Raw genomic sequence first — 21,895 nt, forward strand, 5'->3', positions numbered from 1 at the left:
CATCCCTGCAGCCCACTTGACTGCATTAAAAAGGCTTCATCAGAGCCATTCATAAGTCATCATCTCATTTGCAAGACAAATAGGGAAGTCAGATTGGTCAGCGGATTTTTACAATAGCAAAGCACCGAGATAGCATCCTGCTTTAAACGGCGAGCTGGCACAGCTTCCGACCCTACACAGAGCCAGTACGAGGTTGCATGAGAGGGGAGCCGTAAGCAGGATTTGGGAGATCAGTTAACTTAGATCATCAACTCTAAGCCACAAAACTGTCAACGTCTTTTATTTATTCCATGCGCAATCGTTGTTTAACAATTCAATAAATAGTGAGACAATAATACAGTGCCGTGCAATACATATTTTTAGGGTTGCTGTTTTTCTGGAAACAGCACGTAATTCTGTAATGTCATATTCTTCTGCCAGTGAAGAATGACAGAAGAACTACCAGTTGCCTTTGTGCTACACTGCTATTTTTTTTTTAAATTTGTTGTTATGTATCATGTAGTTTTGTTGTTTTTTAATGTCTGTGTGGATCATGAATCTGTTGAACAAATCAATCAATCAATCAATCAATCAATCAATCAATCAATCAATCAATCAATCAATCAATCAATCAATTCTTCACCAAAGTAAAGTGGGTTGACCAGACAAATGCAATAATTTTTAGATTTTAATATATAAAGAAAAAGTAAAAGAAAAAAAAACTGAAATAAGCATGAAAACTTTACAAAAAGTACCACAGCCGATGCAGGTCTTAAAGAAAGTTCTCCTGTGGGGGGCCTCTGGGTGACCTAAGCAGCACCTAGAAGGGTCAAAAACATTCTTCCACCTTTAGCCTTTGGGTTAGTTTCCATTTGTCTAGTGTGAGGAGAAAAGATTAGGACCATGGCTTTGATTTAAGATCACTGCTGCTTTCATGTTGCAAGCTATATCAATATTGGTAAACTCTAAGCAAAACTAAAACTGTTTATATATATATATATATATATATATATATATATATATATATATATACTTAGTGTTTAGGTTTTTTTAAGGGCTCCTGTGTCCTTGCATATGATTAATCTATGATCATGCAGAGCACAGATATGATCCTGTCCTTATAATGAAAACTAATTCCTATTTTAATTTAATCCAAGGATGTTTGAGCTAAACATGAGCAAGATGATTTAGGTCCCACATTTCTGACCTTTTATGAAATGACTATTGTCGCTGTAGATTGCAGGGCCATTGATTTGCTTTGCTTTGAAACTTATCTGATAATTGACAACCACAGACTGTTGACTTAGCTCTGTGCCGTTTATTGAGTAAGTTAATGAACCCAATAGGTTTGCTAGTTTATCTACACGTTTTGTCCTTCAGATGACACCAGGAGATGCCCTCCGAATTGGACACAGGGACCAGACAGTAATAAATAAACATAGACCTGACCTATGTTTAAATCAATGGTTGGTTAAAGACCAAAGCAACTTTTGCAAATTAATCAACTGAAGAAGAGGTCAACCCTGTGGTGGTGAAAATAGGTGTATAAAAGTATATTTTGTACATATTTTCATGTATTTGTTTACTTTTTGTAAGCAAATAAGTACACAAAAGTAATGTTAGGTATATTGCTTGGATTTTTTTTTTTTTTTTGCTTGCCCCTAAATTGACCCTTAACACATTTTTCTTCGAACCAGAGGACTTAGATGTACTAAACTTCCTTTAAATAGGCTACATCCCAATATTAAGACACTCTACATACAATAATTTAAGCATACAATAAATGAAAAGAGTTGTCACAGGTTTGGTAAAACTCAGCAATAAACACAATTCCAATGCAATCTGGAAAATGTGGAAAGATTTGGAATTTTCGCTGGATAACCAAATACAGATTTTACATATCTACGTATTAAAGAAATTAAGTTCATGTACTTGGTCCAAGATCCCCAAATAATTCTTTTGGTCAAAAGTACATAGTCACTTATTGAGTAGCACACAGAATAATAATATGTGTTTGTTGTCTGATATAGGCCTGACAAATATCAGTTTTAGTATTTACAGCCTGGCTTTTTAGTGACTAAAATATAGAAAGCTAAATACTTTTTTTTTTAAAGTATCTATTGAGTTTATTTTCAAATCCCAAAATGATCACTGCATTCATTCATATTATAAGCCCATTAATAATCTATGGACACTCCAGATCTCATTTTAATTACAATGTGCACATTTTATTTTGGAATAAAATAAAATGTGCCAACAATCTTTCTTTCATTACCTAATACAGTAGCAATACAGAACCAATTGCAGTGAAATATTGAGATTTTTTTTTTTTCGCTATTGAAGACTGTTTTGTAAAGCTTCCTTTCAGTACATCTGAGTTTTTACGAGTTTAATATAATCGAAATATTTTCTGCTTTGAGGTCAACAGAAAGCCCGATGCTAGGAGGATCAGAAAATATGCAGGTGGAATTGATTATTAATTAGAGCTCCGCGTGTTTACACTGTACGAACATCAGGTTTACAGAAGTTTTAATATTTGAGTTTTATACATTTGTAAAATGTTTTGGAACGACTGGGTTAATTTATATGAAAGTTGGATGTGGAAAACGTTCGAGGTAAGAGAGTTGTTTCATGGCTCTTTCTCTTCCGCCTACTGTTCGCTTGCATATAGCTTAACTCTGGGCGAAGCTATTAGCTTCCAACATGGCTAACCTAATCATACGTAAGCTCGTTGTTTTAAGGTCCGTGTAATATAATTTAAAAAAAATGTACTTCGTTGTGTTTTCGATACTACTGAACAAAGTCAAAAGCTGCATTTAAGTAACGTATTAACATTTGTTAAAATTGGAAAGGCAAAAAAAAAAAAACACAACAACAACAACAAACAGCTGATTCAGACGGTAGGGTCAAGTCGTACAATATGCATAAAATGGTTTTATAATTTTTCAAATGGGAAATTGGCGCAACATTCTTGTTTATTCTTGATCATTATGAAGTTATTTTAATGCCATATGTTGGTTTTTAAATAATCTCATTATATTGTTCTGTCACGACTGCTTTAAATATTCTATTACCTTAAAAAATGAAGTTAAGACATTATTACCCTCTTCTTTTCATCGTAAGCAATGTGTAAAACCAGACACTTCTCCGTACAAGTCAAGGAAATTTGACCCAATAATGTTTAATGTGTTTTCTTAGGATGTGTTGTCTTTTAAATCTTCTCAGAAAAGTGTAAATATATAGAATCTGATATTCAAGAAAAATGCTCTCAGACTTTTTTTTTTTTTTAGAAACCAGGCAAGAGTGTTTTGAAGGATTGCAATGTGTCTTTTGTTATACTATATAGCTCTGATTAGATGTTTGGTCTGCATATTTTCTATTAAAAACAAAACAAACAAACAAAAAAACAACATTAAACAGTAAAATCACTTGATAATGGTCAAATATGCTATTTAGGGAGCTTTGAAGAAGAATGTTGTGCCTTTAACAATCACTAATTTGAATGCATTCATTTCCAAACGAGATAATTTAGTCTACGAGGTGTACTTGAATGCACCGTAGGATTATTATCCATTTTCATAAAACGCTGTGCAGATGTGGTGTGACTAAACAATACAGCAGCACTAGTGTGAAAACACGTCTTTGTGGTGAAACTGGTATCAAAATGTCAGTGAAATACGGTTAAACATGTCGACAGAGGAGTGTGCAGGCAGGTGTGTTTCTGTGGTTTGCATTCGGCTGTCTGGTTGTAAAGACTATTTGGCCTGTAGGTGGGGCTCTGATGCAGTGTTTCAAAGCGAAAGTCCCCGCTCTGGAAGTGAGAGCAGGGGGCGAGGGAGGCAGGACAGAGGGAGAGGATGCTGCAGCAGACTCTTTAAAAGACCTTAAAACTCTAGATACAAAAAAATGTAGCTGGTTAAGGGGTGGTAACTGAATTCCCCATTACTACAAAAGGTTTATTTGGACGCTTTATAAACTCATATGGTCATTTTACTTGCAAGAATGTGCTTCTTTGAAACCAATACATCCCATAAAAAGAGTTGCTTGTGTAATGTGCAGTCAGAGTTGATGGATTAGTTTTAAATTGCTTTAATGTGCACATAAGGCTATTTTATGGAGAATGCGTTATTCCTGTACCACCATGCAGCCTATTTCGCTGAATACATGATTACATAATTAGGCTTTTAGAATATTAATTGCTTAAAATGCAAAAGGATGGTGGGGGTGCATTCCCGAGGCATGTTAAATATCATCATTGGGGGGGGGGGGGGAGCAGATTTAAATCCCTCCCAACTATGCAGGGGTCGTAATTATGTTGCTGTGTGTGCCTAATCTCTGCCTTTAAATGATCTTGAGATTAGATGCACAAATCCGATGATCTGATCATTTCACCCCTGTATTGTAAAAGAAAAATTCCACTTTTGGCATTGCCAAATCCCATTCTTAGCGAGATGAACGCATTACAGAAACACTCTCCTGGCATCGCTGCACATTTTACAAAGCTTACTACTACATGTTGTCCCTCTGTGATTTGAAAGGTTAGAAACGCAGTTATTAATTGCATAATTTGGTTGGTTTCGTAAACATGCGGTCATTAAAATGGCAGGAGTGGCGTGCTTTAGATCCTTGTGAGGAGTACTTCTGCCTTACAAATACTCCTCTTTGATGCGGGCTGTATTGTTATGGTCTAAATGCGCATTGAGCCTCCAGCCAGGCTCCAAGAATTTAAGATAAACCAAATCCCCCCCCAAACCCCGCCCTTCGATCTGGGATGTCACTGCGGACGAGTCAGGGACGCAGGTGAAAACATTCGTCGAAGCTCCATCCTCTCGACCCGAAGCTGGAACAACTCTGCTTGCCTTCCTCTCCACCTCTGTCCGTCCCTCCCTCCGTCCTCCCTTCCCTCTCTCTTTCGCACTCCGCTGCAGCAGCCTCAGCACCTCAGTAGGGCAGGAGCACCGCACTGAGTCACATCTACACTACACGCACGCACCTTCACGCACACAGACGCAGCCTCCTGCGGTATATCCCGTGTACGGCGCAGCGGCTTTTCCCACGGCATACCAAGTGCGTCCTCGCCAGGAGATGGGAGGTGCGGCTCCCGGGTCTCAGAGCGCTCAAAGCGGCTTGGTGTAGAGCCCTGCTGATCGGGGAATGCCGCTGGAAGTGTGCTGCTATTTCTTTTTCCCAGTGCAGGAATCGCATTTTTAACTGTGCCGCTGTCCGGGATTTAAAGTGAACAAGCCGCTTGATCAGGATATATCGTTATTCTGAACCTTTCTCATTTTTGGGGAGGGAGTGAGCAGAGTTGGGATTTGCTGTGGAGGTGCCCCTTCTCCGCAGTGTCGATGCGGTTGTGACTGATATCTGCATAGATTACAGGTAAGGGAATTGTCTTTTTAAGAGGTTAGTTCCATCCATCAGGACTATTTTTATAGCGCTTTTGATGCGTTAATAGCCGTAGATGAGGCTGGGCTTCCCACTGCACCAGCCAGGTGACAGGAGGCGTGTTGCACCTGTTCTAGCTGCGCCATGTCCGCTCAGCTCAAGCGATCGGACAGACTTTATCCCGCTGCAGGATCAGTCACCTGTCCCTCACAACAGTATGACTTTTTATATTTAGGACTGCAGAAAACTAAATCCCCTTCCTTCTCCGCTTGATTCGGCACCTCATGTTGCCCGAGTCACCTAATTTTTGCGCTGCCAGTGCCCTTCATGTGAGCCGACGAGAACAGCATCCCAAACTGTTAGTCGTCCTCTCTTTAAAATGATTAAATATTCGTCATACATGGTGCCTAAAGGGATTGAAGTAATGTACATGCTTTGCTTTAAATATAGGGGCGTACAGACTGCTTGACTTCAAAAGGAATCAGTCTAGACTTTGCTTTAAATTATTGAAATGGTCAAACTAAGTAACGCTCCATTTCCCACGGTCTTATCTGACATATTTAGAGGATATGGCTTTCTGAAAATTTGGAGTTTCATTTCAATAAGGTGTTATGATTTAATGTTGGATGGATTTTATGCAGACTAAGTCGACATGTTAAGGATAACTTTTCTGCGTGTTCTTTGTTTTCACAATAAATATAAATTATGGAGGAACTTTGTATACATTCTGAAAACTTTTTTTTAAAGCTTCCTTCTTTCAGAGCAGCTCAGGTCACTGGGATATACCACCTTTTAAGTTTTTGAAATGGAACATTTAAGACTGGGTTTAACATCAGAGGCCATCCTGTTATCAGACTAGACTTTGTCTAAGTTTAATGTCAGTAAATTATTTATTGTAGTGGCAGAACTGTTTTAATTTTATGGTACTTAGAAGATTAGACATAAACTTGTTTTAGGAATTAAAATGTTGTTTGTGCAGATTTTAACCCTTTGCATGCTCAAATTCTTTTTTTTTTTTAACTCTGTCAAAATAACTATAATGTGGCTTAGTATAAAGGGGAAATTGAAACCGATTTATTTAGCATACATTTTTTTATTTTCACAGCAAATGATGTAGGGATCTCAATACTCAAAGTTAAAAACTAAGAATTTTCGTTTGTCATTTGTTGTGTTGCAAGGTCACCCATCGCCTTGTTCTGCCTAACTCAGGGTCATTTTACTGCAGGCTGTCATCTGTATTTGAGTTTGAAGGTTTGTTGGTGCTAAAACTGTATTTGAGATAAAAGAGAAAGAAGCATGACATTGCAGACTGTTTTGACATGCTGCATATTCAGCCTTTCAGTATGAATTATGTGTTGTGGTAAAAATCTGTCTTGTACATTATTCCTTAGCTCTCTTTATCATTACATCTATCCTCCATCCTCTCCTCCCTTGCTCTCACTATTATTTTCACCTCATGCACAGAAAGCTGTATCTCCTGCCTGTAGATGATGCAGAATCCTGTTACAGCAGTGGCTCTGAGCCCCTCTACTGGTTTCTCTCTCCTTACATCCACTTAGAACTTGGACTCTGTGTATAAATTCGCTCTTACTCTTGCAAATCCAATTTAGATCATCCTATAATTTTTGTAAAGATCACTATTATTTGTCAAATCTCTACTTGACTTTGGAATTTTGAATCGAAAGTACTACATACCTTATTTAAATTAAATCACCCTCAATATAGCAGGTAGGGTAAAAGGACAAGGCTGTAGGTGGGAAATCCATAAGGGTCAATGTGGTTCACAGGCTGTGAGGCAGATAGTTTGATTCCTATGTGCTTCTATTGTCATGAGAAATTGTGTATTTCTTACTGAAGTCTTGGATTTTTGTTCTTGGAAGAACCTGGTTGGATACTACAGTCACATCTGTCTCAAACGTACAGGGAATAACTTGCTGAAAACTACTTGGCTTTTGAGATTCATGTGCATGATTTCAAATTGCACGTTGACTACTTTGCATCTGTTAGCATGACAACTTGTTGGGTTTTATTTGATATCTTATTTTAACACATCTCTGCATGTGCGTACTCATAAGCTGTGTGTATTCTGCTGTTGCAGCTATCCAGGAGCAAAAAAAATATTTAGTTCCAAAGCAGTCTGATAATCCCATTTTGTCATCATCTTGCATCCTTGTCTTTTCATCAAATTCCAACTGCGTGTTGACTTCTGTGAACGTAGTAACACCCTCAGCCGTGCAAATTTTCCCTTCCTCTTCCTGCGTGCCGTCAATCAAAGGCTGCCATAGGACTTGGAACGGCAGCTTTTATTGGCACATAAGCACCTCACATCGACATACCAGCCCCGGTGTGTCGGCCAATGTTACGGCTATAGCGCTGCAGTTTGACAAGAGCAAGCCTTGTCAATATTATGACTTCCTAATGGATAAACTCTCACTCCAGCCTTGGTAGTGGAAGACATTAACTGCGTTTTGGGGGCAGTACCCTTGCAAGAATAAGCGCCACATAAAATCTTTGCAGTGTATTCATGTCAAGGGAAAACTAACTGAATATGAACGGGGAAAATCTCTTGACAGATTCTCCATAGTGATATAAATGCCTAGTGGCCATGTAGGCAAGATCCAGCGGAAGTGTGTTTGTGTGGCTGAGTGTGGGTGTGAATGATGCGTCTGTGAATGGCTGGCGAGGCCCCATATGAATACTTCGGTCACAGAGACGTATCGTCATGTCAGACTGAATGATGCGTCTGTGAATTAGACCTGAATGGAGTTCTCTGTTTGTTCTCATTCTCTCTCCCTCTGTTTCCCTCCCCTCCCTCCCTCACTTGTACACACTTACACCCCTGTGGGCTGTGACAGGACTACCAGACACAGGCCAGTGTCCAATTAGGCTCGCTCCTCTCTCACGCCACCCAACACCACAGAGGAGATTGCAAATTGTATGTCTGTGTCCCCAACTGTTCTTCCTGCCGTCATGTGTCTAGCATATTTCAGAGCAATGACAGGGATGTTAACCTGAAAGCAGGTTTTAGGTGGAGTGATTCCTTCCTTCCTTTTTTTTTTAGCTTTGATAATAGTTTGCTTCAATACCTTGACCTTTTCATCTCTCTCATACTTTTTCACCTATAGTGACACTACTATCAAACTTTAATGCATTTTATTTTTTTAAAAATGAGCGAGAGAGAAAAATCACAAAATAGTGCATCACTCCAGTGGAAGACAAATTGTACATAAAAGTGGTGCCATTTGAGTCAACACTTTGTAGAACCACTTTATGCTGCATTTCCAGCTTTTGGAGGTGTGATATGTCTCTTTCACGTTTGGATAATTAGATTTTTAGGTCTCAGACTTTGACTAGGACAAGTGTGCTGTGATCTAAACAGTTCTGTTGTTTAACTGGCAATACTTGTTTTGTTGTAATGTTAAAACTCTGACCCTGTGTCAAGTACTTTCCCCTAACTGTCTAACAGATTGCCTTATTTTTAGCTCTATCCATCGTCTCTTCAGCTTGGACAAACTGAAGCTGAAACTTTTCTTCTTTCTGCTGAAGAAAAGCTTCTCCACAAATCTGATATGCTGCCACCACCATGTATCACTGTGGGAACGTATTGTTCAGTGAGATTTGCCTCTTCTTCAACATGTTTCCTACCCGAATAGCAAACGACTGCATTTCTTCTGGCGTTCTTTCAGCAGTGGTCTTGCTTCATGCCATGCTTCCATTAAGGTCAGACCCATGGATCGCACCAACTCGGATAATTGGTTTCATGCAGAAAAATGTATGCTGCATTAAAGGAATAACGGTTTACAAGTGTGTAATTAAGCCTTTTGTTATGCACCACTGCACTACATATCGATGTCTGCCCCAGCCATGACAGCAAAATCCGAATTGAGGATCTCCAAACAAAAAGATTTGTGAACGCTGTGAGAATAAATCAATACGTGAGACAGCATCCATTTTAATGAGAACCGTTGCTTTCATCTGAACAGTAAAGTCAGCATATGCTTCAAAACTAGAAAGATTTGTATGTGTATATGTTTTTACTGTTAAGAACATCTCTTGACTGCAGAGTCCTATTAAGATTTCACTTGCCTTTTTAAGGGGTTTAACACATGCACATGCTCCATCACAGCTGCACCGCTTTTCTTTCCTCCCTCTAGTATTCTCTGGCGCTATTATTTCATCTTATTACTCAGTCCTTCTCTCTCACAGTTTCTGCCTCTAGCTTTCCCCTTCTATATCTTTCTTCCTTACTCCAAGCGCATAACTTTATCTGCGTGTGTTTGTGTATGGTGCCAGGCAAAAAAAACAGACTGCTGTGACATTGGAATGACCTATGAGGAAGGGTATAAACAGAGAAAAGGATGTTGTTGTAGACGGGAGGCAGGGCGATGTGGACAGGCACCAGCATATCAGTGGGTTTGCCAGACTGCTCGTTTTGATAAGACCATATTAGGCGTTTCTCCCAGGTCTCTGTGATTCATATGGAGCTGTGGCTCTGATGTATAAACAGTTCTCTTTGATGCAGCGGCAGTTGACGCGCTGTGGCATATTGGTTCTACGCTTGTGTATGTCAAGCCAAGCGTGACGAGCAGTAAATTAGTTTTGTTTCAGATGCATGAAATGATGAGAAAATTGCAGGCAGTCTTGGGGCTTTTTGTCGCACTTACATTCACTCTCATTTGCTCCTTCACTGATGCCCAAAGTCCACGCAAGGATTAAGTTCCTAATTCTGTTTTCATCCTGGTCCTTGCAAAGAAATGTAGAAATCCGTGTTGTAGCACACGCACACACGTACTTGCATGCTCCATTAGTCCAGATCAGAAAGAGACCCACTCTTCTAAATATGATCATCTTACTCAGTTAAACTGTTTTTTTCCCCCTCCGATTTGCACAACATGCTGCATTGACTATTTTATTATTCATTCACTAAACCTAATTTTAAAATCTGTAAACTTTGAGAAGTTTTTATACTTTTTAAAACTTTTCAATCTATAATCACCAACACAAATTTATTTTATAATAGTTTTAAGGTGGTTTACCAACAAATCTGATTGTGGGTAGACTTAAAAATTACTGTTTACACTCTATCCAATCTGGGTTTATGCTTTTATGCACAGAAGAGTAAAAACAATACGATTAACATTAAAATGTTTGCCTTTGTGACAGAGGTACAAATCATTTTGCAGAAGTATAAATCATTTTCAATTCACCATATTCTTTTACTTGGAAAAATTGCTTGTAGGTCAGCCTTTTCTTGTTAGTTTGAGAATCTAGAGCTTAACCTTTTCGAGCAACAGTGCATGAAGCCTCTTCAACATTCTTCCAAAGGTTGTTTGTGGTGTGTTTGCTCCTAAAAGTTACCCTCATCATAGGCCTCAACTCTTCTTGAACTTTATTACTTTGCTGAAGCTGTGGATTGACCTTAATAAGTGGTGCTCTTTAGAAAAATTGAACTTGTTTCAGCTTGAAAAGAGAATCGATGCTCGATGTTTGGTGTTGAAAGAGGTCAGTGACTTCCTTTTTAGTTGTGAGCTCTCAAAGCATCGTTTCAAAGTGGGAATGTTAAAAAAAAGACACATACACACACGGGAGAGCTTTCATTTAAAAAAAACAAAAAAAAACAGAATGTAGCCAATAACAACATAGCCGAGAATAGATCTGCAGTTATAATTTACTTATTGAAATGTGGTATTGCTCTCATTGACTGTTTGCAGACTTCTCTAAGGATATATATAATGTATAATCAAGTATACCAAGATTATTACTATATTTTATTTACAGAGACAATTCACTGTGCTAGGAGGAGGGATCCTGCAGGTTTCCTTTGAGAATTTAATGATGATATACCCTTCTATTTTTGTCTCATCCCCATGCTGTTACACTCGTTCTTTTACCTCGACACTTTCAGTCCCCCCTCAGTGTCGGTGAACATCAATATTCAGTGCTATCACAGTAATTGTAGAACAGCAGGTTTAAGGGGGAACCCCTGCTGCTTTTTTAGCCAGAAGGTAGTGAGATTGAGTGAGAATCAACTCGGTGTTATTCCTTCTTTATGATGACTCCACCTCTTCCTGTTCTCCCTCCCCTAAGGGCGCATCGCTGTCTCGCGGCATAACTTGAGGAATGTTACAGAAAGAATTAGCGAGACTTACACAGGGTTTTGTGTTTTCCTTCTTTCTGTGTAAGACTCCGTTTTGCCTTTCCTGAGTATCTTTTTTCTGTTGATAGGATTTGGGATGGCTTATGTCTGTGCAAAGGCATTGATTGACTCGCAGCCAAACTCGCACCAGTCAGTTGGAGACTTTTTTTTTTTTTTTTTTGCTTACTTGGCATAAAACCTTGCATTTATTTTTTTTCAGCTAAGTCTTGGACTTTCAGCAGTTTAATTATTGCAGTTTGAATGAAGAGCAAGATTTGAATGTATGATTTTGGACTTTTATATCAGATGAAGTCTTCCCATTTTTAGTCATTAATCAGTTAAATAATAATTTGTGATACAAATAGTTTTTTGGGGGGGCTAGTGACACATCTAACAGCTGCAGAGCCCTCGCCCTTGAAGTCGAGAGTTTCACGCTGCTGATTCATACTATTTTACAATCCTGCTTACTGCAGGGGCATTAAAACGATGAATTTCTGGTGAGCCAGAAATTCATCGTATCATCTGAGTTTACAAACGGATGTAAAAAATGCTTGAGGGTTTTATTCCTCCCTTCAACCATTTTCTCTTCTTGTCCCTTCGTTCTGCAATTGTCATGGCGGTTGTTCCAGCTGAGCTTTGACTGGGCTGTTGCGGGCCCGGCAGGCAGATGCTGAAACCAAATATGCAGGACCACGCGTTAGCATGTGTTCAAAAGTGTTTTCTCCATCTCACTTCAAGCTTAAAAATGACCGTGACTCCATGAAACTCCAATGCACGGCAGAAGAGGGGAGAAGAGTGTGGTGAAATGCTAAATAACAATTTTGCATCCTCTTGCTCACTGCTTTATATGACTTTTGGCTTGAAAGCTTGTCTGATGTGTTTATGCCACAGGCTTGGAGATGGAGGTAAAAGGAGAAGCATTTAGTAGTAGGTAACCAATAAGTAGGGATAAGCTGTGAAAAGTTATGTAATCAAGTGTAAACTCGGTTTATCCATTTCTCAGTTGGTGGTCTACTTCTCACGTTTGACTCGGGTGAAGAAGGTTTTGCTTGTACATTTAGTTAACAGCTTTGTTTTCAGGTAAATTTCTTAGGTTTTCACCTCCATTGCATGGTTTTTAGATTGTTAATGAAAATAGAATAAGTTCTTGGAACGCTTTGTACTAATCTTTGCCATTCCTCTTTGCTTCTTTTGTTTTTTTGCTAATGTTCAAATAAAATCCTTAAAAAAGCAACAAAGGGACCATTTTTTTTATTGATTTTTTTCCCCCAAATTACATTTTTGTGATATGTATTTTACATAATTATTGTTTCAATTTTCAAGCTCTAAGCTTAGAATTACACTACAGGAGAAAATGTGAAAATACTTTCTAACCTTTTTGAAAGTTTCTAAGGTTATTCAAATTTACGTAAATGGGCATCATTATGCTGCATAAATTACTCTAATGCAATGATTTCACTAGTTAAACATCAATATTGTAAACACTTTCATTTCTAGCTCACAGTGGGCTGCTTTCCATAATTACAGACAATTATTTAAAATTACTGGCAATTATTACCTGCTATGACTTTATGACAACATTGGTTTTAGTGTTTGGATGTGTTTGTCAAAAATGGTGCACAGAAAAAGATTGCCATGTGTGCACAAGTACATAAAAAAAAAAAAATGTAAGGACGTGACTATATTTAGTTTGTAGAGAAAGTTAAATATCAAGTCACTTAATCATAGTCATTTCTTCTAATAAATTTCTCATTTTCACTTTGACCTTTTATGGAAATTACACATCCACTTTGCCACTTCTGCTCGTTTATCAGATCCGGGTGGTAGCAGTTGTACGGCACAATTCACCGAATGTGCTTAAAACGGGAATATCTCAGCAGCTGTAAGGGCACATTTGACACATCTTGTCAAACTGCTCATTTTTCAGTATTCTGAGATTGTTACAGTCGAGGCTGCAAGTCTCTGCAGGTGTAGACATTCTGTCTTCCCTGGTGTGTCCCACATTTTCCATCTATCCCACAAGGCACAGACTGAGGTAATGTGTCATGGATCGGGATATGAACAGGAAGACAAACTATGACATGATTCCCCCCGCCCCCCCCTCCCTCAAGAATGTAGTTTGAACAAGGCTGCATGTCTTTTTCTGTCAGTGAAAACTAAAAAGTCAAGATTGAAAAAGCATCAGAGGTGCATTTTCAGTAGACGTATCAGTCTCCTTCTGCAACTTTAGTTTTTTATTACAGCGGATACACTGCAAAACACAATTTGAGGTATTCTAGGTAAATGACCGTCGGTCATTGTCAAACATTCAAGTGTAAAAAAAACAATATCCAGTATTGTCCTGTAAATTTTAAAACTGAATCATTTTTTTCTGTTCATGGTAAGTGATCATAAATACTGTAAATCTGTTGATGAAAACATACCATGAGTGACTCTACAAAGATGTTTTTTTTTAAATTAGAAGTTTAGTTATTGTAGTTTGCAATAGTTTTAGTAGCAGTCATAGCATAGATGTACTGACAAACGTATATTTTAAGAATTTCCTCTAAGTTCTGTAATGCAGTACAAATATTACTGTAACTTGGCATACAGACGATAATGCATTTTTGGAAATTATTTTCAAGTACAAATTAAACAATTCCCTGTAGAGAATTAAAGTGTGTAGTTTTATAAAGTTTTCTTTTTGCTACTTTTTTCCCTTTGCCTTTTTTGTGGAGAATACAAAAAGCTTTGGAACATTGATTTTATACATTCGTTTTTTATTTTGTGATTTTATAAATCAGACATTTGTGATTTCTTTTTCTTTGCTGTGACATTTGATTTATGAATATTTTTTTTTTTCAGTGAAATTCTGATAACCACATTTGCCAGTGATTTAATGCATAATTACATAGTCCTGCTAAGCTGTAGTTTTCTTTAAGAAAATACACTTAAACTGACCCAAGTGCCATTTTCTTAAATGTTGATGTCATAATTACGATGTACTGGTTTGCGTTTCCTTTAATAAATAGTATTTTCTCCCTTAGTGGAACAAGAGATATGGTAAAGTAGAAAAAAGTAACAGATTAATAATGGAACAAGCAGCTATTCTTCTTCCAGCTGTGTGTCATAAACCAGAACTGGCATCTTAAAGACATGTCTTCTAAGGATTAAAAGGGAGGGCTCTAATCCATGTGCTTTGAGTAAACCAAATCATCCACTGCTCTGATGAGGCTCACAGATGTGCATTGTGATCTGCTTTAGTGTAGATTTGTGTGTTCCTCTGGGTGTACAAAATGGGAAAAGTTATAAAAAACAAACAAACCCCAAAACCATTCTTATCCTTTTTGGTTTTGTCTTATCCAAGTCCGTGTAAAACTACAAGGTCATTAAAAAAAAAAAAAACTACAGTAGAAGGAGATTTGGAGATGCATTAAAACAGCTGTTTGTTTTTACCATAATCATCCCACAAAGCCTTCAGATTTATCAAGCTTCCCTGTCTAAGAAGTTAATCTTAGAGGTCAACTCTGTTTCAGAAACTACCTGCTGTTACTGCATGATGCAGAAAGAAGGAGCTAAAATCGGGATGAACATTAAAAACAAACTGTCACAAGATATTTGAGCCTGAGCAAGTCTAATCATGTAAAGTGAACTCGTCAAAAAACCTGATTTTGCTTGAGGGTTGCTTCAGAAGCAGTCACTTTAGTGTGTCATGTTTTTTTTTTTTCTTCTTTGTTCTGGTCCCTGGCAAGCTCAAACCAGTTGAAAATTAACACCTTTTTATGATGTCTGATACTGGAATGATAAATGTGTTGAGGATTTTTTTGATGGGCAAGTGTTTTTAGCGAAAACCAGCCTTGTATTCACACTCAGTTATTCGTGTACATGTGTATTAGTGCTACTTTCTGCTGTATTTTTCCGATGTCTCCAAGTTCTGTTGCAGTGACATTCTCTTTTTATTTTACTGTTATCCTTTGCCCACTGCTGATTTATTCAAATAATGCGGTGAAAGTTGTCTGCACTGTCCCTCAAGGCACCAGTAGTGTTAAACTTGTCTGAACCTGGTCCACAACTCCTCCGCACCTTCTCCCAGAAGCCCTGTCATTATGTCTACATGTTGGTACTTTTCGCTAAAGGTAATTTGGCATGTTTGTACAGGAATTAAACAGTGTTATTCATATTCTCTGAATTTAATTAGTCTGACCCATTTTTATGGTCCTGTACAGGCTTTTTCCACAGAAGAGGAAAAAGTTGTTGCTGCTTTTTCCCCTGATTTTAACAAAACCCATCTTAACTGTCAATATCTTTTCCAATACATTTGTGTGTATGCTCTTTAGTTTCATTCCCTCACTGACAGTGTAGGCTTTAAATACAAATGCAAACAAGCCCCACAGTTCTGTTTTAGCTTGTCTGTTGGCTCAATTCCAAATTTAAATGGGAAATCTTATTATCTCAAACAATGTCTTCTTATATTTGTGTTCTGGTGACTACCCCCAGAATTGGAGAAGCTAAAATTTAATTAAAGAAACTCCACATTAAAACATAGCTTTTTTGTTGTTTTTTTTTTTTAACTTTCATGTTATTGGGCTGTTGTGCTTGGAGGCAATGCTTTGGTGGATTATAGTTCTAACTCCTGGAATGCAATGATGTACAGTAGTAGTAAAGCATTGGTGCTTTTTTGTGTGGTGCATCCTTTAATATATTCTCCCATTTGGTTCTTAGCCTAAGCTCCTTTTGATATCTGCATTTTGTCCCAACTATTTTCTTAGATTCTGGGGCCTCATTTTCAGTTGTTTTTAACTTTATTAACATTATTTCCACTATGTGAAATATGATTGGAGCTCCATTTGTTACAGCTTGCAGTGTGACTAGATTGTCTGGATATTGATGAATAGAAAAGGTGATTGAGGTAGATCTGTATGTCCAAGTGGAAGTTTTTATGATATTTGTGGTTGTGAGTTGATGTGGAAAGATAACATTGCTGGGTCAAAAACATCTTGAAGGAAGAATATGTAAGCTGCAAGGTTAAGAGTTGTCTTTAGATCAGAGTTGTCATGTATTTAAGAAACAAGAGAAGAAGCCCAGCAGACTTCAACTTCAAGCACTTAAAGAGCAAGGTTATTTGAGTCCATTTCACTGAAATACAGTCGTACACAAATACACTACTATTTGGCCTTCTTTCAGTTTTGCGTGTCAAGGCTACATCGACTCATAATTAGTCTGTCTTGATAGGGAAAATGTATGCTTCAAACCAGTTAAAAAAAGAAGTGAGAAAATTGGGTAAGGAGGAGACAAAAGGCTGCTTGCTAAAGAAAACGTTACCACAAATTTCACTCTAAAAATACTGCCCTGAAAGGAGAGCTCATATTGGGTAAGTGTAATTTTTACACACAGTTTAGTATTTTCCATCTTGTATATCCAGATTGGGATATTATTGTCTTCATTTTTTGATGGTAATTGATCATTATAGCTCCATGAGCGAATCTTTGTCATATATGATCAGATGTTGATGGTCAGATATTTATTAATTTCACGATATAACTGGTTCTCTGTTGCTGCTGTTCTGTGCCAAATCTGAGAGTCCTTCCTCTCAGGCACTCAGCTACAGTCTTACACAATCAGAATGAGGTGCTAATGGCAATCCTTCAACTCTATTAATGACTTTAGAGATCTAGATCTGCACAGATAACGCGCTACCAATCACAAACCACATCAGTACCCACTTTAGCCTAAGCCAAGAATGTGAGTGTGGACGTCTCGGTTTGTTCATATGTTTGAGTAAACTTACTGTGTGAAACACAAAGTTGAGTGCAATTTAACCAGTGATACTGCACTGTCACAATACTAAGACAATCATATTGAACCATCACGGATGATGACAAAACAAAGTGCTTTTGAACTCTATGCTACAAAGGAGGATTTGTGGGGGGTGGAAGCAATACAGGTATTTACGACACCTTTGTTTGTCACACTCAGAAACTTATCTACCAACCCTTACAAAAAAATCCCATGAAATTCACATGTGGTTCCCATGTTCCACATGCGATAAAGCATTTTGTTCATGTGATCCATGGTTTATTCAACATGGGATTGCATGTGTCACATATGATCACATATTTCTCATATGTACACTACATATGATCAAATTTTCTTCCATGTAAAGATTGAGTAATTATACTGAATATGTAATAAAAGTCTCATTAATTTTACATGTAAAAGTCACATCTGAAAATCATGTACCACATAAAAAATGCACATGGTTCACACAAATTATCACGTTTACTTGGTTTTGGAATACTTTGTGAATTTTGGAATACTATGTGGTAAAAACCCATGTGATGCACATGTGTATCACATGTACATCACATGGGATACACATAAACAAAGGTGAAATAAATGGCAAGTTATGCCAGAGGCATAGACTTCAACTTTATGACAAATCCGACGCTTATATTTATGTGTTAATAGAAATATTTGATAATAATGTAAAGTATATAGTTAACTAAAAAAATAGCCAACTGGTGTGAAATAAGTTTAAAATGCTTTATAAAATAAAATAACACAAAATTAAAGCTATGCTAAGTCTGAGCTATATATATATATATATATATATATATATATATAAGTCGTGTTAGACTGTTTTGTTATCCGTCATCTTGACCGAAAACATAAAAAAAAAAAAAAAAAAAACGGTCATGTTCTTTTTTTACCTGTCAAATTATAATCTTAACATCGGCTATTTAGCCGCTTAGTTTAGTCAATATTCACCTAGTTCGGGGGTCGGCAACCCTCGGCTCTTTAGCGCTGCCCAAGTGGCTCCCTGGAGCTTTTTAAAAAAGTTTTACACCGCAGAAAATGATGGGCCCAGTCACTTCTTGTGTAGCATATTTATTTAGTTCAAACTGTGAATAGAAAGTACAGCGGTTATAGTAATATCTGCTGTAAGCTGTTTTCTCAGCAATGGGAGACTTCTTCAGCCTGCCAGAGCGTCAACCGCTAACCACAATAATCAACGAGCGGCACAACAGTAAACACGCATACTCACTACTGACTTCACTATACATCTACTCCAACATACTTTCATTAACTGAACTCAAACAATACATATATTTAGAAAACATTTTGCGGCCCTATTAAGCCGACCAACCGAGCCCACACGAGCGAGATCGTTACTTTAGCCTGGTGCTAACTCCGGCTTCACATCCAGCTCGGCAGTTCAGTTCTATTGAAGCACCTTTTTTCAGCAATTCGGTACCTATCAGAGGCTACTTGCGTTATGATCTATATAAATATTATGACTCGGCTTACCTGTGAACAGAAAGTACAGCGGTTATAGTAGCTGCTCCTAATATCTCAGCAATGGCGGTCTTCTTAAGCCTGCCAGAGCATCAGCTGCTGTTGCATGCGGCGCTGGGCGCCCTCCAATGGCGAAACCCAAACATTTCTAGGAACAATAAAACTCCAACGCTAGTTTCTTGCTAAAATAAAATGGGGGGCGGGGGACTACTATTTTCATGCCTTGTTCTCTTTCATAGTGCCACATTTGAAAATGGGAAAAGATGGGGGTGGGAAATATATTTTTTGTTTAAATACGATTTCTGTAGGAGGACAAACATGACACAATCATTCTTAACATTTTCCAATGCTATAAAAATTTGTAGAATAAATATAAAATTTCAACATGTATGTCAACAAAGATTTGCGTCAGCCTATGACACGTTTCTTTCAACTGGGTGGGATGCGAGGCAGGTGGCTGTAAACAAACCGACGGGTGTGTGGTGGGCCATGGATGGCAAATGGGAAAAGAGGAAAACAGCCAAGGAGAGATTCTACAATTCTTGGACCGAATCATTTGCATTCATTGCCAATGAGGAAGGATTACCTGTACGTTTGCTCTGTAGCAAGAAGTTGCCAAATAAGAAAGAGTACTGTACTTTCCGGACTAGAGAGCATACCTTACTATAAGCCACCCCTACAATTTTAATCGGCACGTTAAGCACATTCCGTTTTGTTGTTTTTTCGATCACATGCATAACGTGATTATTTTCAAGGAGCGATTGTTGTTATGCAAAAAATGGCCCTTTCCCTGCCGATCTTCATGATAAAAATGACATCAAAAATCTTTTCTTTTTTGCATTTATTTAATTTTATCAATGCAACGAAACCTAACATTAACATAGTAACGGGAGGTAAACTTAAAGCACCACCATACAACAAAGTAGTCACATGGTGCGTCATTCCCTTCAGGACGCACTGCAGGGATAACAAACATTTAATCATGAATGCTCATGATTAAATGCTCTTAGTCGTTTTGATAATAGGCTAAAATAGCTAATATAAACATTTAAAGCCTGCGTTGCCTTCATTATAAGGCTTTTAATTTTTTGCGGCTCCAGACAGATTTTTTTTTTTTTTTTTTTTGGTCCAATATGGCTCTTTCAACATTTTGGGTTGCCGACCCCTGACCTAGTTGAACCACAAATCCAGATCCCATCACACATAAAGCAGATGAATGCATCAAATGTTTTCTCCATAGTGACAAAAACCACTGACTGTGGCCCCAATAACTTATAATAAATTAGATTTAAACGTTTCCACTTAAATTAACAGAACTTTCAAGAGGATTTTTTTTTGCATGGTTTCGCTTCTCCAAAACGGACCTCCTGAGTGCCGCTCTCCTTCTGGGCGTTGGAAGGTAACGTGCACCTTCTGGGTGAACGTTAACTCATCCTGCGGTTAACTCAACCGCAGGATGAGTTAAGTTTAATTCTTCACAGCAGCGGAGCAGCGCCCACATTGGTTGTGCAGTGCACTGCGCATGTTACGGTCTAATTAACTTCTACACTGTTATTTATTTCCTCAAGATAAATTGCTGGCTCCTCTGTTTAGATAAGTGGATTAACACAATGTTGCATTCTCGACTTGAATTAAAGTCGCCATTTCAACCAAAGGTTTGGAACGCACTTCCTAACCAGATGCTCCAAAGCGTCCGTTCCATAATTCTTCAACATGTCAGCTCTCGGTCAGAAAGACGCATTTAGTTCAGAGTCCATGAGATGATATTCAGAAATTATTTTTTTATTAATTGATTTAAGGCAAATCTTTGCGTAAAGTCTAATGTCTGCCCATGTGCACCAGTCAAGGGTGGTAATTACAACATGTCAAATGACAGGCTTTAAATTGTATGGTCGTTTAAAAAAATAACCGGTCAAACACGGAAAATATTCTGTTAAAATGACCTCTGAGATGTGTGTGTATATATATATATATATATATATATATAAATCTTGTGATATTTTGAAAATATCGTGAGATATTTTCAAGCCCCACCCCCCCACTCTAGAAAATTCTTCATTGGACAGTTGAGGACGGTTAAAAAAAAAAACGAAAAAAGAAAAAAAAAAACGGTTAGTTGAGCGCTTTCTTTCTCTTGAAGGGTTGGCTTTTTTTTTTTTCCCAACCAAAAGGTAAGAAACTTTTTACTTGATTTGAATCTCGAGGTGTATCGAAAATGTTTACACAGCAATATAAATCTGCATAATAATGCGTGCTGATCGTGATGTACCGGTGAACTTTTTCTTAGGACTAAAGTCATGCTAAGCTAGCTAAACGTTTAACTGAATGTTGGCCGATTTTACCGTTTGAAGACATTATCTTCAAACTGTAGATAAACTCCCAAAACAAATAACAGTTTCCACTTAACAAATTAGTGTGGATTTGATGTGTAGATGCTTCACTACTTAAGCTTTACCTTGGCTGTTTTTCAATTGGGAGCACAACAGATGGCAGCTGTTTTTTCAGTCAAACTTTAAGTTGAGGACTGTTTCAGGAAAACGGCCATTCTTCCCCCTCCCTCTGTGTCGTCAGCGGCAGTTGTCTGACCTTGCTATTATGATGACATTCTCCCAATTGAAAAATATAAATTGACCTGTTACTGATTTTAACACTGCATGATTTTTCTTTTAATTGCCAAGAGAATCATAGTTTTTATCAACTGTCACATGATCGTCACCAAACACCATCACGTTATGCTGCTTTATTTAGCAGATTAGAGCACCCCATGTCATTCTGGTAAATTACATAATAATGTAAAAGTAGGGCTGTGCTGTGTGTGTGTGTGTGTACACAAAAATGTATTGAAGATCATATGAGCTTTGGTTTATAAATTTTTACTTTTTGTTTAAGGGCAGTGGTCCAGTGAAGCTCAGATGAGGAATGAATGGGACAACATAGCAGAACAGCCAGAGACCACCTAAAGCACTGGAGAAGGAAAACTCCCCACCTGAGCATCACCATCCATAGCACCTTCACCTGTGGTTACTGCCAAGTATAACAAGAGCAATGTACAAGCCAGCAATGCCAACATGTTTGTGTTCTAACCATAAATAGGTAAGGATGAAAGATCAGAATTGC

At 37.9% G+C, this 21,895-nt stretch overlaps 1 protein-coding gene across 2 annotated transcripts in view; it reads left to right on the forward strand.

The window, feature by feature from the left end:
- The first annotated feature begins 2,468 nt into the window (after window positions 1-2,468).
- Window positions 2,469-21,895, forward strand: part of plxna4 (plexin A4) — a 239,317-nt gene continuing 219,890 nt past the window's right edge. Inside the window, exon 1 of one of the 2 annotated variants that reach the window (XM_015029533.1) lies at window positions 2,469-2,594. The gene's annotated coding sequence lies outside the window, so the exon portion shown is untranslated. Of the gene's footprint in view, window positions 2,595-4,776; window positions 5,362-21,895 lie in introns of those variants that run through there. The other variant, XM_015029532.1, reaches the window with a different exon arrangement.

The sequence above is a fragment of the Poecilia latipinna genome, unplaced genomic scaffold, assembly GCF_001443285.1.
Source record: "Poecilia latipinna isolate Pla-1442-1.1 unplaced genomic scaffold, P_latipinna-1.0 Scaffold156, whole genome shotgun sequence".
Lineage (NCBI taxonomy): Eukaryota > Metazoa > Chordata > Actinopteri > Cyprinodontiformes > Poeciliidae > Poecilia > Poecilia latipinna.